At 31.2% G+C, this 23,461-nt stretch overlaps 1 protein-coding gene across 2 annotated transcripts in view; it reads right to left on the bottom strand.

The window, feature by feature from the left end:
• The window catches only part of LOC129746118 (serine protease filzig), a 278,849-nt gene extending 271,270 nt beyond the window's left edge, over positions 1-7,579 (bottom strand). For both annotated transcript variants that reach the window (XM_055739601.1, XM_055739599.1), the window contains exon 1: positions 7,242-7,579. The gene's annotated coding sequence lies outside the window, so the exon portion shown is untranslated. The remainder of the gene's footprint in view (positions 1-7,241) is intronic.
• Between the last annotated feature and the right edge of the window lie 15,882 nt (positions 7,580-23,461).

Raw genomic sequence — 23,461 nt, 5'->3', positions numbered from 1 at the left:
GTATAGTATAGTATAGTATAGTATAGTATAGTATAGTATAGTATAGTATAGTATAGTATAGTATAGTATAGTATAGTATAGTATAGTATAGTATAGTATAGTATAGTATAGTATAGTATAGTATAGTATAGTATAGTATAGTATAGTATAGTATAGTATAGTATAGTATAGTATAGTATAGTATAGTATAGTATAGTATAGTATAGTATAGTATAGTATAGTATAGTATAGTATAGTATAGTATAGTATAGTATAGTATAGTATAGTATAGTATAGTATAGTATAGTATAGTATAGTATAGTATAGTATAGTATAGTATAGTATAGTATAGTATAGTATAGTATAGTATAGTATAGTATAGTATAGTATAGTATAGTATAGTATAGTATAGTATAGTATAGTATAGTATAGTATAGTATAGTATAGTATAGTATAGTATAGTATAGTATAGTATAGTATAGTATAGTATAGTATAGTATAGTATAGTATAGTATAGTATAGTATAGTATAGTATAGTATAGTATAGTATAGTATAGTATAGTATAGTATAGTATAGTATAGTATAGTATAGTATAGTATAGTATAGTATAGTATAGTATAGTATAGTATAGTATAGTATAGTATAGTATAGTATAGTATAGTATAGTTAGTATAGTATAGTATAGTATAGTATAGTATAGTATCACGTACTCGTACTCGTACTAGTCTAGTACTCGTACTCGTATAGCTATCACGTACTAGCTACTACGTACACGTACTCGTACTCGTACTCGTACGTCTACGTACTAGTATAGTATCAGTATAGTATAGTATAGTACAGCTACTCGTACTCGTACTAGTCTGACTCGTCTACAGCTACTACGTACACGTACACGTATCTACTAGTATAGTATAGTATAGTATAGTATAGTATAGTATAGTATAGTATAGTACTAGGACTAGCTACACTACTCGTACAGCTACACTACTAGTACAGCTACTCTACTAGCTATAGCTTAGCTCTAGACTCTCGACTCGTACGGTACTACGTACTAGCTATAGTAAGGTATAGTATAGCTATAGTTAAGTCAAATATAGAGCGATCGCTGTTTCCAATATATTTGTTCTGTTCTCAAAATTTTTCAAAAGAGTCTACTGCCGATCTAAAAATATAGTAAAGCCTTCTTTTCTAAATTTGGTTTACTTTTTTTTCGTTGAATAGTAAAACTAAGTTTCGGAACTTCATTGGCCAAAAGTAACTTTAAAACTCAAACCTAAACAGATTCGAACTCAAAATATACGTAAAAAGGGCAAACCGTAACTTTAGAAAATTGATCCTAAATGTGAATAGTGAGCTAAATTCGCTATCATGAGAGTCTAAATCTTTGAATTTGTTTAAGAGTTTGGTAGATGATTTGAGCACAAAGTAAGCTTTTTCAAGGAGAGCCTTCCATTTAAACAACAAAACTAATTCTCAGAGCCGGATTAAACCATCGGGGGGCCCGGGGCAATTTTTCTCGGGGGGCCCCTATAATTCGACTTTTTTCAAATGCTATCCAGAAAAATGCAAAAGCTTTTAAACGTGTAAAAAACTGGGGATGAGTTTAGTATACTATCTTCATATAGCCATGTTGTCTGCGTAGAAAATAGTTTCTGATATCTTCAAATAAAAATTGGTAATCAATCACGTGCAAAAATTGCGGAAGAATGTAGAAATTTCTTAGAAATGAAAACTCTTTTTTAAGCTGCAAAATGCAAAAATATATTTCTCATTTTTTTTAAACCCTTATCACCAACTAAAATTCTCTAATTTAAAAAAAACAGACCGGATAGATATTTTAAATGATTTTTATATCATCATTGATCGTTTGGTTTGTGCTAATTCGAGAAATATTTACCTAGTGACAATTAGGAAGTACCTTGAAGATTTTTTTTTTTTATTTTATTAGAGACTAACCTTGAAGATTTGAAACATAGAAAACGAAATTAAAAAAAAAAAAAATAAACAAAATATTTAAATCCATATTTCAAAGAGATACAGATATAAAAGTTTAAGAATTCAAAACTTGAAACCACGTTATATTCAGAACCAAAATGCAGTGTCCCAAATCTAAATCATAATTTCAAATCAAGTTTTGAGAAACAAAATATGAATTAAAATGAAAAAAAGAGATACAAAGCAAAGTTACAATCAGAGCAAAAGCAGAAATTGCACCAAATGTGAATTTCAATTTTATGTCTTTGAAACACAAAAAAAAATCTTTTCATGAGAAGTTTTTGAATATGATTCTCATCAGATAATTTTTTTCTATCAAATTGTTATTCTAAATGTGACGAAAGTTTCATTCGATGCCCTCAAAGCCAAAGAGGTATTAGTGCGAAAATGATCGGTTGAATAAAAAATTGAGGATAAAGATTAAATGTTTAAAACACAGAATCAGTTATCATTGAAAAAAAATCAGATATGGAATCCAAATGAGTTTAGTACTCTGGTTGCCAGATTGCTCGGTTTTATCCGGGTTTGCCCGGATATTTAACACAAAATTTGACAAAAGTCCGGTCCGGCCCGGTTGCCCGGATTTCATAGAAAAAAGCCCGGATTTTGCCCGGATTTATTCACATTATTTTTCAAAACAAACAGAGAAAATCATATTGTGTTGTGTTGTTCTCAAATGGATTTTTTGAGCAAGTTTTATAAAATTAATAATGAAAAGTTTTTTTTTGAAAGCTTAAAATACGATTTAGAAATTGCCGATGAAAAAAAATAAAGTTTTTTTTCGATTTATGTTGTGTATTTCCTGGTATTTGATCAATTTAGCCCAAATATTGCCCGGATTTTTGGTCGACATTTTGGTATCAAATGCCCGGATTTTGCCAGGTTGTTAGCTAAAATAGCCTGGATTTGTCCTACCCGGGTACGTGCTGAAAAAATTCTGGTAGCCTTACTCTAAACAAAGATCCTGAATTTTCAAAATTCAGAAAAATGATGAAACTGAACTTCAGTAACTGAAGGAACAACACAAGATTTGAAAATCCCAATAAATTAAATCTGGAAAAAGATCATAGAAAAATTCATATTAAGAAAATCACTCAATGATACAAGCAACTCAACTATCAGATCGTTTTTATGATAATTTGAGAATGATCATTTGGAAAATGATATGCTGAATTAAGGATATTCAATTCAGTAGATGATAAAATTTTGGTTAAATCACTTGAAAAAGGTTCCAGTACAAATTTCAAGTCTAGGACAGAAATTGGTATGGAAATTTAATAAAGAAACCCTGTACTGTCGATTTGTCCAATTTAAGCTACTACAGTTTTTTTTTAAAGGTTTTACTTTAAAAAATAGGGAGCGAAAAGGATTTGGAATTTGAAAACCAATGAAAATTTCAATTGATTGAAAGGTGGAAAGTTATTATAATACACGGTATTAACCCGGATACCACCCGGGTCAAATTCTGAAATGTTTATCATAAAGCGAAATTAGCTGCTATTTAAGTGCAGTAAACCATAACTTGGAAACTTAACATATCAACAAACATTATTTTTGTGCAAGACGTTTGAATCTAATGAAAATGAGGAGATGTTTTATTTTTTATTTTACCTGTTCTGTACCGAATATCGTTACTGTTATGTTTCGATAAAAAAATAAAAATTTGAGGTGTTTTGCCTCATATCCATCTTAATTTTTTTTCGAATTTGGTTTTGTCCAGAAGATTTTGATATTCTCAGCTCGCAAAATATGGGAGAGCTCCTTCACTGTTTGCTGCTGGGCCCCCTTAACTTTTTAAGACAAAAACTAATCTTGATATTTTTTCACGTGGGCCCATTAGTTTTTATATTTCAAGTTTTCATTCCGATTTTCTAGTTTTGATTTCTTCTCATGGATTTGTAGTAGTATGATTAAAGTAATGTTAAAACTTTTTTTTCCCTCGGGGGGGCCCCTGAGCCGGGGGGCCCGGGGCAATTGCCCCTTTTGCCCCCCCTTTAATCCGGCCTTGCTAATTCTGTACTGAAATCAAACAAGGCCAATCTTAAAAACTTTAGTTTTATTTTTGTAGCTATTTTCTAGCATCCATCGCTCTGAATTTTTTTACCTGATGCCTATAAATTATACCTGATATTGTAGGTTTTGAAGCATATTTTTTATATAAGTAGAGCAATTTACCATGGGTGCACGGATTCACCGCCATTCATCCAAAATCAATTTTTTTTGCATTTTAAACGTAAAGAATAAAGACTTTTAAATATTCAAATGAAAATTTGTGTTATATACATGGTTTTTAACTATGGGTGCACGGATTCACCGCGGTTTAATCAAATATTGGTCTTTTTGCAATTTTTAAAAGCTTTATTACAAAGCTTAACTAAACCAAAGTCGAAACCATGTCTTTCGGGTTGAGACATAATGATTTAAATAACGATTTTTATTTTTAATTCCGTATTCTCATTCCTGGAAAAAAAATATTTCAATAATATCTTGAAATAATTAATTAATTTATTTATTTTTTAAAAACAGGTTTTTTCAATCGTATATTTATCTGATAAGATCTGATCAACATCCAAGAAATTGGAAAACGGTTACCATGGATCGAGTGAATTTTAGGAATTATATGCATCAAGTTATGTCGTGCGACGGAAAACAGTGGAAATAAAAATAATAAATCAACATTGTCAAAAGTACACATTGTTTTGTTTTTCCTTAAAAGTTTCTCGATTGACTAATATTGCATTTCAAATGCCTATCATATCTAACTCAAAAATATTTTGTGTTCTGAAGCAAGTTGAAAACAATTATTTCTATTTAATTTACAACGGCGAATTTACTGCCATTCCGTGCACCCATTTTTAAATATCTTAGCGTCGATGTGGTCTATCAGATAGACTGACGTGAGTCTAATCTAGGTATGCCAGGTGTACAGGGTTCGATTCCCCGTATCAGCAAGAAAACTCTAGGGTTCAAACCCCATAAGTTGCCGACAGGTAAGATGTGTTTCCTCTTATAATAAAAATGTTCAATAAGAATGTTCAACCAGTTGCTAGCTGGCCAGGTTTATACACGGGTGCCGAAATACCTGTAGTGAACGTGCATTGGAAATTTATCGAACTTAATAATCTAAGAATGCATGTGAATACATACTTCGGCAGAAACTGTGGTGAATCCGTGCACCCATGGTGGATAACCAACATATAAAAAAAATCATATGTAAAAAAATCATTTAAATTGTTTAGTTTCATAGCTTATGTCTTCAAATTTGAATAATTAAGTACACAATTCATAATTATTTTACTCATACTAGTTCAGTATAAAACATATTTATCACCTAAAATTACTCGATTACTCGAATGGACAAGTATTAAAACTAACATATCTTTTACAAATCTTGATGAAATTTCGCCAAATTTTGACAGAAAGTTTGATTATAGTTGAGCAAAAAAACAGACTAACAAAATGGGAGTCAAGTGCTTGAAGCGCCACACAGCGGTCAATCCGAGAACTTTTTCTACAAATCTTCATGACTTCGCATCGAAAATCAATAATTTCATAACGAATGACACACTTCTGCCCACCATAAATCAACTAGGACTCATTGTTTTGAATGTAGATTGCAAATGAAACCAAAAGCAAGCGAAAAAAAATTATCTTGTTTGAGATATAGGGTTGTGAATTTTACCAGTCATTTTGACTGGTCACGGTCCGAGTATCCATGGCAAAATTTTTCTCGCTTATTGAAAGAGCTAGTGGAATAAAAAATACACAGTTTTGTAGAGATTCAAAATTCATGAAAAGTCGTATTTTTTTGCGAATTTTTAAAGCGAAGTATTTAAAAGATATTTAACAAACAAAGTGTCCAACCAGTCATTTTGACTGGTGCGGTCTTTCCAGTGTTAACAGAAAATACTTTTAATAAAAAATAAATTCCATTATGAAAATTTTGTGGATGATTTGCTTAAATTAAATTTGGGTTTTTCGCATTAAACATTATTCTCAAATTCTACTTTTAATTTGTTTTCAGCTGAATTGTGTTTACAAACTAATTTGATCAAAAAAATATACCCTGAAATTGAAATGTCAAGCAATCTTAAGCTAATGATCTCTTGAATTCCGCAACTATTAATATTGATTGTAAATTTTATTTTCAAGCTAAATATTTGTCTGAATTTGAAATCTGCTTTCTGAATCTAAATCATGAAATCTCTATTATTTTCATTCTGTAGTTCAAGTTTAATCTAAATTCTTTGGTTAAATTATTTATTATCAATCTGTATTTTGAATCTGAATTAAAATATGAACTTCAATATATCTGAATATTTAAATTTGTGATTGCCTTTTCGAAGCTTTTAATGCTTGAATATTTTGTAAGAATAAAGTTTAAGAACTTCAAATTTGAATATAAAACCATTTTTCTTTCTTACTTTCATATTCGGAAAACTATTACATATAATAATATTGAAAATGCATATGATCTCGAAAAACATAATTCAAATGTGACATGAAATGGAGAACCAAATTTGAACCAAAATTTCAAAACAGCTATTTATTCTTAATTTCTTATGATTATTCGATCTGAAAATCAAGAATCCTGAACTGGTTACAGAATCCGAGGTATCAATTTCGGTAATGTGAATTATGGAATCACAACCTCCAAAATGAGATTAATTAGATTTAAAATTCAATTTTCAGACCTGAATTTTCATGAATAAATGAGAAAATTTTGAGAAAGTTTAGCAGAATTATGAACTTGGGATGGGTTTTTAAGGTTTTCGCATTAGTTTGTAGTCTAGATTGTTACTCTTGATAAACTTTACTCTATTATCATAATTTGGTTTTGAATTTAAAATTTTGAGTGTAGAGTAGAATACCTCGCTTGCTTTTTTGGATCCTCATGGAGGAGGGTTTAACCCCCAAACAAACACCCCCCCCCCCCCCCCACCGTTCCTACGGCCATGATTGAAGCAACAAGAAAAAGCATGTTACCCAGAATTCGGTTGGTATCGAATAAATTATATGATGGAAAGCATGTTTTACTTGTTTATCTAGAAACAAACTTATCATCTGAGCTTCCGATAGGCCTAAGATCCATTTTAGCCTATAACACGTGCATGTTTTGTTCAATGAATGTTTAAGTTTTTTGTTATCGCACTAGATTTTCCCCAACTTCGTTCGAAAATTACACAATCGACATTTGGTTATAGCATACTGACATCTCAACCGTCCATTGGATGCTTCCAGCTATCTGGCCACATTTTCTTCATACTTGCACTTCTGTGTATACGACGATGCTGAGCTAAATCCGCGCGTGAATCAACAAAACAGACCCAACGAGACGGTGACTACAAACAGCCAACGTCTGCGGAGAGACGACTTTCTTTTTCCGCGCCCGCACACTCGCATGAACCAAACGCTACGCGAAAGCACTTTCTTTTGAGCGAATCAGACTTCAACCGCGCGCGCACCTCAAGGTAGTGGCACCCTTAGCTTGATTCGGGTGAGCTTGAAGAGAAGCAATTTCTCCAAAGCGATCTCCTCTTGGTCGATCGATCGACAACACGAAACGAAACAAAACGAAACGAACCAACCGACCCGAATGGTCTCGAAGATGTGGGAAAACCCTGCCGAGGTCTCACGAATGGACCTTCCTCAATGACCCGCTGAGATCAACTAAAGGCTGATCCGGTTGCTGGCCAGTTGTGATAATGGGATCTGGATGCAGTCTCAACCAGTTTCGGGATGAAATGTTACAGCTTCCTGTTGACTTGTTGACTCTCTACAATTTCTCGTGATGATGATGATGATCATCATCATCAACGAAATAAGAGTCATAAGATCAGCCCATAAGATTATAATGATTGTGGTCAAGCATTGATGGAATCGTCATCATTCAAGGTCTTTAAGAAACTTTTAGATTGGGAAGGGATAGGGAATGGAAAAAAGCGATTGAAGGTCCCGTGAAGCAGAAGGTTGCAACATGATCATGCAACAATTCACATGTCATGTTGCTGACATGCGTTGAGCACGCAGGCGGGTTTCCAGAAATTCTTCGAAAAAAAACAGTGCGAAATGAGAAAAAAAATCGTTGAATTAAATCAATCACTTACAATAAAGAACATTTTCTTTTGATGTTGAAATACGTTCCTGTCATTGATATGGGAATTTAATGTTCGAAACAAATAAGTGATCGGCCAACTATAGAATATAGAAAAATTAAATTTTGTAATAGAAATTCACAATAATAAGCATGATTTTTTTTTCTCTTTCTCTGAGTCTTTTCTATAAAACTGCTTTTCAATTTTGTCGTTTTTTTTTTAAATTAGAAAAAAGTCTTATACTGAAAACTAATTTATGTTATAGATTTTTTGGGTGTTTTGTCACAGAAAATTTTTGGAAAAAAACATCATTTTTTATACGTTTCCTTGATGTCCAAGAGCTCTTTCTTGGAGGAAAGGATTTTACAATTTTTCAAAAATCAACCAATTAAAATAATTTTAATATCTAGTGAATAAACGTTCAATATGAAAGAGTTGTGGGAGGGCGAAGGATGTTGCACACTGCCCTTTTTCCTCCCATTTGAGGTATTTCAAAATAGATATAAAAAAAGTTGAAAATAAGAAATTTCAAAACTAGGTATAAAAAAAAGTTGAAAATAAGAAATATCCTATTTGAACTTTTATTTATATTCTTTGATACAACATCAATTGACGAATCAATAATTTTACATCTGCGATAAAAAAAAAATGTTGATAAAAGATTATTTTCGTATTTTGTAAACCACGATGTAATAAAAATACTGATAAGCCCAGTGTTGAGATTTGAAGCAACTTAATTTTGCACTTTCGGATCAAACTGAGAGGCACGGATTGACTTAGAATAACACTTTAATTATGTCTTCAATGATTGGTCATTTTATTGCTAAACTTAAACAACGGAACTTAAACGTTTTTAATTAAACTTTATTTGCTGGAGGGAGCTATGTCGGATTGCTTCTATGGTTGCTTAAGACTGATTGGTCGTCAGCTGATCGGGTTTTTATCAGCTGTGTGTAAAACTGAGAGCACACATCAGTTGGTGCTAAAGATACTCTTCAAAGTGGCTCACGCCTTAGCATGGCTTGAATTTACGCGTTAACACCCAGTAAGGAATTTCTCGTGATAAATGTCATTTTATGAATGGAAGTACACTACACTTGTTGTTGAATAGAAGAGAATTTTAAAAAATAACAATTATCTATTTTTCCCGAGCTTCTCCATATCAGTGCAAGGTAATCTTATCGAAATTTTGAAGATTCTGCTTTCGCGAATATTCGTTCAAAAAACAAATATTACAGATAAGTGTTTGATTATAATTGCTATTAACTGAAATTGATCCAACTAACACTCCACAAAGTTTGAAGTCTTTACAATGACGGAAAACAAAGATACAGCTTTTCCCGTAAAAAAGGAAAATGTGGAATTGGTTCACTAAATTTGCTGTATCTTTGATAATTTTCATTGAAATATCTTGAAATTTGGTCCAAAGATGTTAAAATGTTTTATCTAATACCAGGCCAAGTTTCGTCAAAATCGATGAAAGTGATCAAAAATGGTGCCGGGTTAAAAATGAGGTTCATTATCGTCCAGCAGACGATTTCATTCTTTTTTGGAAGGATGTTTGTATGGAAAACATCGTAATCCATGTATTCTTGGTTTTTTCTTTCACCGAGAGATGACGGAATATTAGAACTCATGACGTTTAAATCTTTCGTAACAGTTATTAAAATATATGCACCAAACAGCTGTTCTTTAAGGTATGTAATTGATAAAACTCTTTATGGTGAGTTTAAGTCAATAGCAATTGAAATTATCAACTTTTTTTTGTTGAATATGAAATTGGATTATACGTTTTAATCTTAATCATCATTGTATGAAAAATCGGTAAACAATATTGATGATATTATTGAAGTAGATCTTAACACTAAGCCCAGTTCAGAAAAAAATTCAAAATAGGGTTTTTCATATTATGATTAATGGCATTGTGACATTTAAGCTTAAAACGATCACATTCATGATATCATCCATTTTCTTGTTTCATAACTAATTGTTTAATACTGGCTGATAATTAATTCAAAATCTAAGTTATGATACTGAAACCAAAACTCCATTATTTTTTTCAAATTCATTTACTCGCTTGTATTCTGAAATCAAAGATTTGTTACATATTTGATTTTTTATGTGGATTCATGATTTACTATTGGTCATGAAAATATTTAAAACTACAGAAAAGTTGATAGGCACCTTGCAATAAAAATTGGGAACAATGATATTTTTTTTTTAATTGTTTGATCTGCTTGACTTAAAATATTTGAAAGGTACATCAGATCAATTACTGGGTACGCTAATTTTTGATTAATTCATTTCATATTCTCTTATTGAATTTCTGGCATTTCAGCGAATTATGAAATTCATATTAGAATGTTAAGGACTAGGATTGGTCGATCTTGGTTCGATCTATGGCAAAATCGATCTATGGAAGATCGATCTTTTCAACTGAGATTTTCGATTAATTTTACCGATTTTTTGACATGAAAAATTCGATTCAATCATTTGATCTATTAGCTCATTTTTTTTCGCTGGACCGAATTATTTAGTTCCAAATTTTAATCATCGATTCAATGTTAAAGAGTGCAATTTTTTGGGCTTTTAGTCGATTTTGATTCTTAAAATGAGATTGCCTTTTTTTGGAATTTTTTTATGGAATTTTTCAATAAATTTATATACAAGCATTTATTTCTACTGAAGATAAAAGGTAGATGCAACTTTAAAACTTCGTGTTATTTTTTTGTTCTTTTTATAACACAAAGTTCAACAGAATGAATTAGATCGATCTATTAGAGCGATCCCCAAGCTTAAATTTAATGGGGGATTGATCCTACGACCGACCATCTGAATCGATCTTAGAGATCGATCTTTTCCTGAAAATCGAACAATCCTAGTCAGAACCCATTCCAGGTGACACCCCAGCATTTCAGCAGGTCTTATTTTTCATTATTTATAAAAAAATCACTGTTTTCAAAGTACTTTTTCGAAACTTCATTGTTATCTTTTATTTTGAATTCTATTTACTTTCCCTTTGTACACGATTTGATGGGTTTAAAACATAAATGAATATGTTATGTTAAAAAATATCAAAGTTAATAAAAAAATGTGTGTTCGGGCTTTAGCGTTTTGCAGGGGTTAAAAATATTGGGTGATTTAAAACTTAAATACATTGTCTTCATTGAAATTATCTATTTAGTAAAATTGAATTGATTATGCTTTCTGTCAACATTTTTTTGGAATGGAAAAAAAAACAAATACTAACAAAAAAATAAACATGAAAAAAACAAAAACAAATGAAAATAATGAAAAATGACAAGTTCAGCAAAAATGACAATAAAAAGATTATAAACAAAACCAGAATAGTGCAAAATTCATCAAAAACGTGTTAAAATTAATAAAAAAAATACTTAAAATGGTCGAAAATTGACAAAAACTACGTTTATGATATCGATAATTGTTATTTTGTTAAAAAAGAGGAAAACAATTTAATAACATAAAATAACATAACATAACATAACATAACATAACATAACATCACATAACATAACATAACATAACATTACATAACATAACATAACATAACATAACATAACATAACAAAACATAACATAACATAACATAACGTAAAATAACATAACATAACATAACATAACATAACATAACATAACATAACATAACATAACATAACATAACATAACATAACATAACATAACGTAACATAACATAACATAACATAACATAACATAACATAACATAACATAACATAACATAACATAACATAACATAACATAACATAACATAACATAACATAACATAACATAACATAACATAACATAACATAACATAACATAACATAACATAACATAACATAACATAACATAACATAACATAACATAACATAACATAACATAACATAACATAACATAACATAACATAACATAACATAACATAACATAACATAACATAACATAACATAACATAACATAACATAACATAACATAACATAACATAACATAACATAACATAACATAACATAACATAACATAACATAACATAACATAACATAACATAACATAACATAACATAACATAACATAACATAACGTAACATAACATAACATAACATAACATAACATAACATAACATAACATAACATAACGTAACATAACATAACATAACATAACATAACATAACATAACATAACATAACATAACATAACATAACATAACATAACATAACATAACATAACATAACATAACATAACATAACATAACATAACATAACATAACATAACATAACATAACATAACATAACATAACATAACATAACAAAACATAACATTATAAAACATTACATTACATGCATTACATACAATAGCGTTAAAAATAATGAAATCGCATGGAGAAGTGTACTCTATTCCAACTTTAAAAATCTGGTTGATATTTCGTTATGAAATTTAAGCAAAATTTAGTTGAACTAACGGTCCACAAAAATTTGAAGACTGTAGTATACAATTAATTTTATTCAAGATACCGTTAAAAAGGGTGAATATGGACAGACATTGGAGCTTGGTTATGAATAAATCCATTTTTCGATCTAGGCAATCAAGTTGTTACAATTTATAGAATGTAGCTTAAAAAAAACAGTGATGTGTCATCTCTGCATGTTCAGTACACGGTGATGAATATTTCTTACATGGTTTTGGCAGAAAAAGCAAACAATTTATAAACCTGCTCAAACGACGAAACAATGCGACAAAAAAATTTTTTTTGCTTACTTATCTCGAGGTTAATTGGAACATGTACATAGGAAAAATGAAGGACCCTTCATGAACGTTGAAAATAATTTCAAAAATTTCCTTTCGACTGTATGATCAGTGTTTTGGATTTTTTCGGCGGTTTCAGTCAGTGCTGCGGCGTATTTGTGACGATCACTTGAAACGTTAGAAATGTGTCACATCGCCAACAATGACAACATTGTCTAAAACGAAGTGATACTGAAGGGCTGAGCATCATCTATGACGGGATCTTTAACAAACTCGAAACAACAACAAGAAAGAAAACACAAAACAACAACAAATTTCTTATACAAAATTCAACAAACAGTGATAGTGATCAGGCGGATATTTAGAAACAGAAAAGAAACATTCAAACTTGGCAACTATTTTACTTGTTTTACACAACATAGATAGAAATAAGCGAAACAACTGGACGAAAAAAACGAAACATCATTGTAAGTACATAAACACTATTTTATCAGACCGACACTATTTTATACTTTGGAATCATCATAAAATATAAACTAAATATTTTATCTTTCACACACTTTCTACACACTTGCTAGATTCCTTAATAAAGGCTAAATATAAGCCAAAACGTCGGATGTTGTGATAAAAATCGTCTTTTAATCACTTAGCAGACTGAAACCGCCGAAAAAATCCAAAACGTTGAAAATAATATAAAACGGTTGGGAATTCCCTTTTAGATTCATCTGAAAAAGCATTCGCTATAAACTTCAACTGGATTAAGGCGTTTCTAGGAACATTTCTTCGAATATAAGTATGGGTGATGAAAAAGGGGATTACTGATTGATGGAAAAAACCAAAGAAAATAATACCCAAAAAGCAAAAACAGCGCACTGATTCACTTTTAATATCATGGTAGCTCAAGTGAACTCATATTTTTAAGCTATGTGGTTTTCTTGCTTACAAGTTTTACAATTGATAAGTCACTGTCCCCATTAACTGCCTTGAGTTTGGCAAGAATATTAAAAAAATATCCGAAAACTATCTTGATTCACCACATTTTACTGTATAAGAATGGAAATTTGAGATTGGTTCGCAATAGTTTCTGACACTTTGACAATTTTCATTGAAAAAACTTGGAAATTTGTCCAAAAGATGAAAAAAATGTTGGATCTAGTATATGACCAAGTTTTATAAAAAACGGCAAACGTGATCAAAAACGGTGCGAGTTTGAAAATATTCGCTCAAAAGGCCAATTCATTCTTTTTTGGACGGAAATTAGTATATAAAAATTCGTATTCATTGTTTTCTTGATTTTTTTTTCATATAAACAATCTGAATTTACTATCAAAAATGTTTTATATTATTGAAAACTTTTTTTCTGACCTGTTTGGAGGAAGATAATATTTCAACAGAGCTCCAAACAAGAAAATCAGAGATTGAGAATTTAATTTTTAATTTTTTTTAATAAAGCGGGAAGAAATTTTCTTTCTATTTATAACCATTCTGCAAAAGATAAATACTGTTTTCATGGAAGCAATATCCAAGAAAACAACAAAAAACCAAAAAGAATACCAAATGTGATAGTAGATGTCTGGGAAAGAACATCATATCACTTAGATTTTCCGGAGCTTTCTTTATTTCCAATGATTTTGAGATTTTATACTAACAATATTTTGCAATAAACAAAAGTTTTGCATCTCATGCTGCTCAATTGCGCTGCATCAATAACGTATTTTTCCCACTTTCTTTTTCACACATATGCTGAACCAGCATTTTTTTTTGGCGAAAATAGACCACACTGATCCCATTCCCAGCTGGGCTATTCCCGAATGGCGAACGAAAATCGAACAGCTTGACAGAAGAATCGAAAATGTAAAACATGCTCCTCATGTACAAATTTTTTCTCCATTACCGCAACGAGCGCCAATTTGAAGCACGCGCATTTAATTTTTCCTATTGAATATTGAAGTGTTCGATTTCTTATTTGGGTGGAACCGAGAGCTTGAAGATGGTTCCTAGAAAGTTTGCTGATGTTATTGAGGTAGCTGGAAGATGATGGATACTTTGGATGACCTTGACCATCTTATCCCATCTATCATTAATCCATCTTCAAAAACATATTATTGAAGACCATAAATGGGTCTCGGTGAAAGTAGGGTTTTCTTGAGAGTAAATTCCTGTAACAATACCGAGCTATCTGGATCAGTTTGCTGGCCCAGCGAAGGCAAAACGGAAGAGCAATTCTATTCGTCGATTGAATTCGTCCAGATTTTATCACTTTCGAACATGAAGAATCACTTTGGAAAGCAACAAAAGACAAAGCTTTTAACATCAGATCTTTTAACGGGAGATCATTATTGGCTCAATTAAGGGCGCTTCATCGTCTTACATAACATGAAAGCGTGTTAAATGTTTGCAACAAAGAAACATCAGCCAGCCTTCGCTTGTGGATCAGAATTGATCATTTTTTCGCCAACCCTCTAACCAAGATTAACATTATTTATTAAAAAACTGAACTGAGCTGCATTTTCCAAACCAGATCGAATTTCATGTACTGTTATCCAACTCTTGCTCCCGCTTCCAAAGGGGGAAGCTTCATTAAAAAAATTGCTAGCTTACTGACTGACTGACTGACTGACTGACTTGCTGGAAGTGAACCGGAATCAATGTTTTGCATCTCCCGTCCCGAATTGAAGTTTATAATGAACAGGTCCGTCATGAAGTGAATAAATCTGTAATTTTGTTTCAAATTTGGATCCGACCGAAAATCGAAACAATGTGTATTGGTTTTAAAGTCTTTAATAAAATGAAAAGTACTTTAGGGAGACGTAAACGGTTATAAACTTTTTTTTTTTTAAGAATACCTTATGGATTAATATCTCAAGTCGTGCAAGTCGCTTTGGCAATTCAGAATAAAAAATACTTGAGATTTAAAATCCGTTGTTTAATTTAATTTTCTCATGGCGCTCAGTTCGGTTTGGTCGAAGCCCGGCCATATATAAAAATGAAAGTTTGTCTGTCTGTGTGTTATATACTCTAAAACTGCTGAACCGATCAATGTGAAAATTGGTATGTAAGAGTTTTTGGAGTCGGAAATGGTTTCTATAATACCTTCAAACCGCTTCGACTTGAAGGAAGGGGGGCTCCAATACAAAATATATAAAAATTTGACACAATTCGAACAATTTTCGGAAACTTCTGAACCAATCATCTTGAAATTTGATATGTAGCCCCTTTTAAAACCGAGAATGGTTTCTATAACACTTTCAAACTCCTCCAAATCTAATTGAATTAACAAAAATTTAACACAATTTGAACAAATTTCGGAAGTTACTGACCCGATAAACGTGAAATTGAGTGTGTAGCTCTTTTTAAGACCTGGAATGGTTTTGATAATACTTTCACACCCCTCCGAATCCAATAAAGAGGGCTCCCACGCAAAACTAACATAAAATTGACAAAATTTGACACAATCCTCAAAGTATTTCTGGAAAGAACTGAACTGATCAACCATACAATGTTACATGTAGCCCGTTTTGAGACCCGGTAGGATTTCTATTATACTTTCAAACCCCTTCGAAATTAAAAAAGGGGGGCTCAAAATTAATAAAAATACGACACAATTCGAACAATTTTCGGACACAACTGAACCGATCAATTTAGTGTGTAATCATTTTCAAGACCAGGAATGGTTTCTATAATACTTTAAACCTCTCCGAATCAAAAAAAGAGGGGGCTTCCATAAAAAATTAACAAAAATTTATCAAATTCTAACAATCCTCGAAGGATTTCTGTATAAATTAATATACATAAGCGTTTTGTCATAATGAGATGATTGATTAATTTGACAAATTAGTTTTAACCAAGTTATATGATACATATATTGTATTGATAGACGCTTCCCATTTTCATTAATGAAGACTCTCATATTCAATAAATGTAACATACCTACATATCATTAACAAATCCAATATCTTAGTGTTTGGCAGTGTTAGGCAAATAAGTGAACAATCAAAAGGCTTGGCACACTTTTTGATTGTTTACTAATTTACCTGTGTTTAGATGAGTAGTCCATGACATTCACGAACCGCACGAGTTTTTTTTCTTAGTCCGCAAAAATTTTATTTAAATAACAGTTTTTAAAGAGTTGTTTATAGTGAAACTGAAGTGATTCAGTTAAATTATTTCATCATAGAGATTTAGTAGTGAACATTTGTGATTCGATGTTATCAGATTTTGTGGAAAAATGTTTCTAATCTAGAATGGTTTACGGACATCTCAGGATGAAAAATGTTCTTGTTACCAACAATCAACTGGGTGAGATTGTTCCAATTGTTTACGTTAATTATCGTTGTTTTTTTTTCTCTACAATATTACAAAGATGGACAAGGATTGATGTTATAAAGTTTTCAAACACGTGTACGAGCCTTTGATTAGTTTTTATTTTTGGAGACTCATGCCGGGTGTCTGAGAAGAAAATTTGACATTTTAATAATCATTTGCTTTACTCAACAGTTCATGAGGTTATTGTTAACATTTATGAGGACCCAAGGAATGTGTATGATGGTCGTGTTAGAAAGCTTATCAATAAGTGGAGTACGATTGAAAATTTGTTGAATTTCGTATTACCACGTTATGATGCAAAAGTATATTTCAAGATTGTCATTATTTTCAATGATTGCTTGGATGTAAATTATTTTAAAAAAAGCAATATATTTCAGAAAGTTTATAATGTCATACTTAAAGTAAATTTACGTTTTTCTTATCTGGTCAAAATTGAAATAAAAAAGTATTTAGTTTTTTTTATTTAAGAACACAGGAGTCAAAGAATTGTATGAAAGCTTACTTTTGCAATCTACCAAAATTTTGTCCTTTGTCTTGTAATACCTATGCATTGCAAAATCTTTTCACATCTTAATCTGTGTCTGGTGAAAAATTAAAATTTTGATCTATTTAAAAAAAAACTTTTATAAGATTAAGAATCTTATCTAATGAGTTTCAATACCCCAATTCTAAGGTCTGAAATTCAGAATTTTCATTTTAAAACCCAGAAACTGATGAACCGCATTATCATACTAAATTCTAAGGACTTTAAAGGAAAAAAGTCTAACCTTTATTTTAAGAGCCAAAACGGTTTCCAAAATGTTGGTAAAAAAAATCGCTAAGATCGAAGGTTCAGAAATGTCCTTTAAAGAAAAAAAATAATTTAGAAGTCAGAAAATATTTTGAATAGTAGCAGTAATAGTTGAGTATTATTTCCTAAAGAGTTATCTATGGTTTTATCTCTGGAAACGAATTAACAACGAAAAATCATAATGAATATCAGAATTGGATTTGATTTTTAAAAAGTTTATGTTTATGATATTAAAAAATTGTTAGTGTATCAGTTTAATATCAAATGGTTTTGCTAAGAATCGATTAGAAGTCGTGCAAAGTAACCGAAAAAAATAATTCTGAGGCAACCACCTATAATCGAAAATTAAGGAATTACTGATTTGTATGAATGAGTTTCCATAGAGGGTCTGAAAAAACTTGCAGATTGTTATGTTTTTTTTTCCTGCATGGCGGATCATCATGCAGGTAAACCTGGTGAAAAAATGAATTCAGTGCATAAGAACATAAAGTTAATTGTTTTAATCACAGAAAAAGTTTTTAGATATCATAAATTTTTTTCCCCTATGTATGATAAATGTAGAAATGAACTGGACCAAGCTCTGCTGTGCCTTTTTTGGTATTGTTGGTATTTGTAGCAATATTTCGACCCCCCCCCCCCCCCCCCCCCCTTGGACGAGTCCTTCGCACGGGCGTGCTACGAGTACTAAGTTATATCTTTGGTTATATCTTAGTTTGATTCGAAAAAAATGAATATCAAAATATGTCATCTTGATATAATTGTGTTTCTTTTCTGATCGGGAAACCCCGTCAAAAGGTGGGGTTAGAAAACAACCACAACAAATCGAAAAATATGCTCAATAATTCATTTTCATATAGGTTGAAATATCTCTGTTCTTTATGGTAAAATTGTGACTTAATTTAAATTAAAATAGTCAGTCTGAATATGTTTATATATTTAAAAAAAATGATCGTAGTTTGTAGAAACTATAACTAAAAATGAATTGAAGGTCAATTTCCATGGTTTGGCAGTTTAAAAAAAAAAATTTCAAACAATTTTGGATGATATACGACTGAGATGACAAAATTTTTTTTGATAATTTAATGCAAGGATGCCGAACTTTTCAAGGCTGTTCGGGCCTTTTTTTTCTAAAAACTCATTTGTAACAAATGAGAAATTTAAATACGACTAATATATTTTCCAGCCCTGTATAAATACAGTGCTCACCCATTTTTTTTAACCCTAACCGTATAAAACTTTATTTTCAGGGAGAAATTTCACCATTAAACGGAAAAATGAACGGGCGATATTTTTATCTAATGTTTGGTGTAAACGAAAAACCAATCGGCCAATATGACCATCATATCTCCGAAACAAAACAACAATATTAGTCCCTACGATCTGAAATTAACGGAATTCCAACCATTTTGAGTATAAGCAAACATTTTCTTTGAGCGCAAATAATGTATGGATAAATTCCTTTGGATCAGTTTGCTCAAAGTCGTAGAGCGATTCTTCTAATTTCTTGTAAATTCGGTTGATGAATACCTTTTTGAGGTACAATTTCCCGCATGGTTGGATAATGCACCACTATTAAGCCTACTCCTGCAGAGTTTAAGAGATAAATGCACTGCTATCGTTGCTCGAATTATCGAAAAATGTTTTTGACATAATTTTAAACAATAACATGAAAATATAAAATTAAATTCCTCTTCTGGCAGCGCTGGTTTTTGATCGACCGTCTTGTTTTATTGTCCCGCAGTTTTATTGAAATATTTACAAGAAATACGTATTTTTTAATCTGTGATGAGTTTAAGTGGCGTTATTTAGTGTTCAGTGTGCAAAACCGTACTATGATTTTCTACTTTAAATTGTCCTAAATGTGTTAAAATTGAGTTTTCCTTTGTGCCGTAACACGTAAAAAAAAAACATACCCCAAGCATTCGTGTAGTGAGCTGTGTATTGAAAGTCACTCCTCTAGGTTGGTGAGTAAAGTGAACTTTCTTTCTTATTACTTTTCACAACTAACATTCTCAAGCTTGTATCAAGTTAAGGACGAAACATTTCAGCGTCAGGGCCGAAACATTTCAACTCGCCAAGACACGCTAGCGCTATCTGTGGGGCAATAGAAAAAGCTTTGCTATAACAATTTTAAACGATAATTTTCTAGGTTCGTCCGCAAGTGAAATTAAAATTTCTTTTTAATTTATTCGGAAATATTTGTTCAAAAATATAAAAAAAAAACACGTAGCCACTATATCAGCATCGTTCTATAGACTCTGCTGAACAATCTGGTATAGAAGAGACATTCTGAATTGTAGGCAGTTTCGAGATAAAGGGTGTTCAAATGTTGAACAGAAGATTTTTTATGGAAAAACCAAAAATTTTCTATTCATTATTCGAAAATATTTGTTCAAAAATCTAAAAAAAAACACGTAGCCACTATATCAGCATCGTTCTATAGACTCTGCTGAACAATCTGGTATAGGTGAGACATTCTGAATTGTAGGCAGTTTCGAGATACAGGGTGTTCAAATGTTGAACAGAAGATTTTTTATAGAAAAACCAAAAATTTTCTTTTCATTTATTCGAAAATATTTGTTCAAAAATCTAAAACAAAACACGTAGCCACTATATCCGCATCGTTCTATAGACTCTGCTGAACAATCTGGTATAGGTGAGACATTCTGAATTGTAGGCAGTTTCGAGATACAGGGTGTTCAAATGTTGAACAGAAGATTTTTTATAGAAAAACCAAAAATTTTCTTTTCATTTATTCGAAAATATTTGTTCAAAAATCTAAAAAAAAACACGTAGCCACTATATCAGCATCGTTCTATAGACTCTGCTGAACAATCTGGTATAGGTGAGACATTCTGAATTGTAGGCAGTTTCGAGATACAGGGTGTTCAAATGTTGAACAGAAGAATTTTTATGGAAAAACCAAAAATTTTCTTTTCATTTATTCGAAAATATTTGTTCAAAAATCTAAAAAAAAACACGTAGCCACTATATCAGCATCGTTCTATAGACTCTGCTGAACAATCTGGTATAGGTGAGACATTCTGAATTGTGGGCAGTTTCGAGATAAAGGGTGTTCAAATGTTGAACAGAAGAATTTTTATGGAAAAACCAAAAATTTTCTTTTCATTTATTCGAAAATATTTGTTCAAAAATCTAAAAAAAACACGTAGCCACTATATCCGCATCGTTCTATAGACTCTGCTGAACAATCTGGTATAGGTGAGACATTCTGAATTGTAGGCAGTTTCGAGATACAGGGTGTTTAAATGTTGAACAGAAGAATTTTTATGGAAAAACCAAAAATTTTCTTTTCATTTATTCGAAAATATTTGTTCAAAAATCTAAAAAAAAACACGTAGCCACTATATCCGCATCGTTCTATAGACTCTGCTGAACAATCTGGTATAGGTGAGACATTCTGAATTGTAGGCAGTTTCGAGATACAGGGTGTTCAAATGTTGAACAGAAGATTTTTTATAGAAAAACCAAAAATTTTCTTTTCATTTATTCGAAAATATTTGTTCAAAAATCTAAAAAAAAACACGTAGCCACTATATCAGCATCGTTCTATAGACTCTGCTGAACAATCTGGTATAGGTGAGACATTCTGAATTGTAGGCAGTTTCGAGATACAGGGTGTTCAAATGTTGAACAGAAGAATTTTTATGGAAAAACCAAAAATTTTCTTTTCATTTATTCGAAAATATTTGTTCAAAAATCTAAAAAAAACACGTAGCCACTATATCCGCATCGTTCTATAGACTCTGCTGAACAATCTGGTATAGGTGAAACATTCTGAATTGTAGGCAGTTTCGAGATACAGGGTGTTCAAATGTTGAACAGAAGAATTTTTATGGAAAAACCAAAAATTTTCTTTTCATTTATTCGAAAATATTTGTTCAAAAATCTAAAAAAAAACACGTAGCCACTATATCAGCATCGTTCTATAGACTCTGCTGAACAATCTGGTATAGGTGAGACATTCTGAATTGTAGGCAGTTTCGAGATACAGGGTGTTCAAATGTTGAACAGAAGATTTTTTATGGAAAAACCAAAAATTTTCTTTTCATTTATTCGAAAATATTTGTTCAAAAATCTAAAAAAAAACACGTAGCCACTATATCAGCATCGTTCTATAGACTCTGCTGAACAATCTGGTATAGGTGAGACATTCTGAATTGTGGGCAGTTTCGAGATAAAGGGTGTTCAAATGTTGAACAGAAGAATTTTTATGGAAAAACCAAAAATTTTCTTTTCATTTATTCGAAAATATTTGTTCAAAAATCTAAAAAAAAAAACACGTAGCCACTATATCCGCATCGTTCTATAGACTCTGCTGAACAATCTGGTATAGGTGAAACATTCTGAATTGTAGGCAGTTTCGAGATACAGGGTGTTCAAATGTTGAACAGAAGAATTTTTATGGAAAAACCAAAAATTTTCTTTTCATTTATTCGAAAATATTTGTTCAAAAATCTAAAAAAAAACACGTAGCCACTATATCAGCATCGTTCTATAGACTCTGCTGAACAATCTGGTATAGAAGAGACATTCTGAATTGTAGGCAGTTTCGAGATAAAGGGTGTTCAAATGTTGAACAGAAGAATTTTTATGGAAAAACCAAAAATTTTCTTTTCATTTATTCGAAAATATTTGTTCAAAAATCTAAAAAAAAACACGTAGCCACTATATCCGCATCGTTCTATAGACTCTGCTGAACAATCTGGTATAGGTGAGACATTCTGAATTGTAGGCAGTTTCGAGATACAGGGTGTTCAAATGTTGAACAGAAGATTTTTTATGGAAAAACCAAAAATTTTCTTTTCATTTATTCGAAAATATTTGTTCAAAAATCTAAAACAAAACACGTAGCCACTATATCCGCATCGTTCTATAGACTCTGCTGAACAATCTGGTATAGGTGAGACATTCTGAATTGTAGGCAGTTTCGAGATACAGGGTGTTCAAATGTTGAACAGAAGATTTTTTATAGAAAAACCAAAAATTTTCTTTTCATTTATTCGAAAATATTTGTTCAAAAATCTAAAAAAAAACACGTAGCCACTATATCAGCATCGTTCTATAGACTCTGCTGAACAATCTGGTATAGGTGAGACATTCTGAATTGTAGGCAGTTTCGAGATACAGGGTGTTCAAATGTTGAACAGAAGAATTTTTATGGAAAAACCAAAAATTTTCTTTTCATTTATTCGAAAATATTTGTTCAAAAATCTAAAAAAAAACACGTAGCCACTATATCAGCATCGTTCTATAGACTCTGCTGAACAATCTGGTATAGGTGAGACATTCTGAATTGTGGGCAGTTTCGAGATAAAGGGTGTTCAAATGTTGAACAGAAGAATTTTTATGGAAAAACCAAAAATTTTCTTTTCATTTATTCGAAAATATTTGTTCAAAAATCTAAAAAAAACACGTAGCCACTATATCCGCATCGTTCTATAGACTCTGCTGAACAATCTGGTATAGGTGAGACATTCTGAATTGTAGGCAGTTTCGAGA

The sequence above is a fragment of the Uranotaenia lowii genome, chromosome 2 (assembly GCF_029784155.1).
Source record: "Uranotaenia lowii strain MFRU-FL chromosome 2, ASM2978415v1, whole genome shotgun sequence".
Classification (NCBI taxonomy): domain Eukaryota; kingdom Metazoa; phylum Arthropoda; class Insecta; order Diptera; family Culicidae; genus Uranotaenia; species Uranotaenia lowii.
Note: the sequence above shows the minus strand (reverse complement) of the source record. Positions and strands in the feature narration are given on the sequence as shown.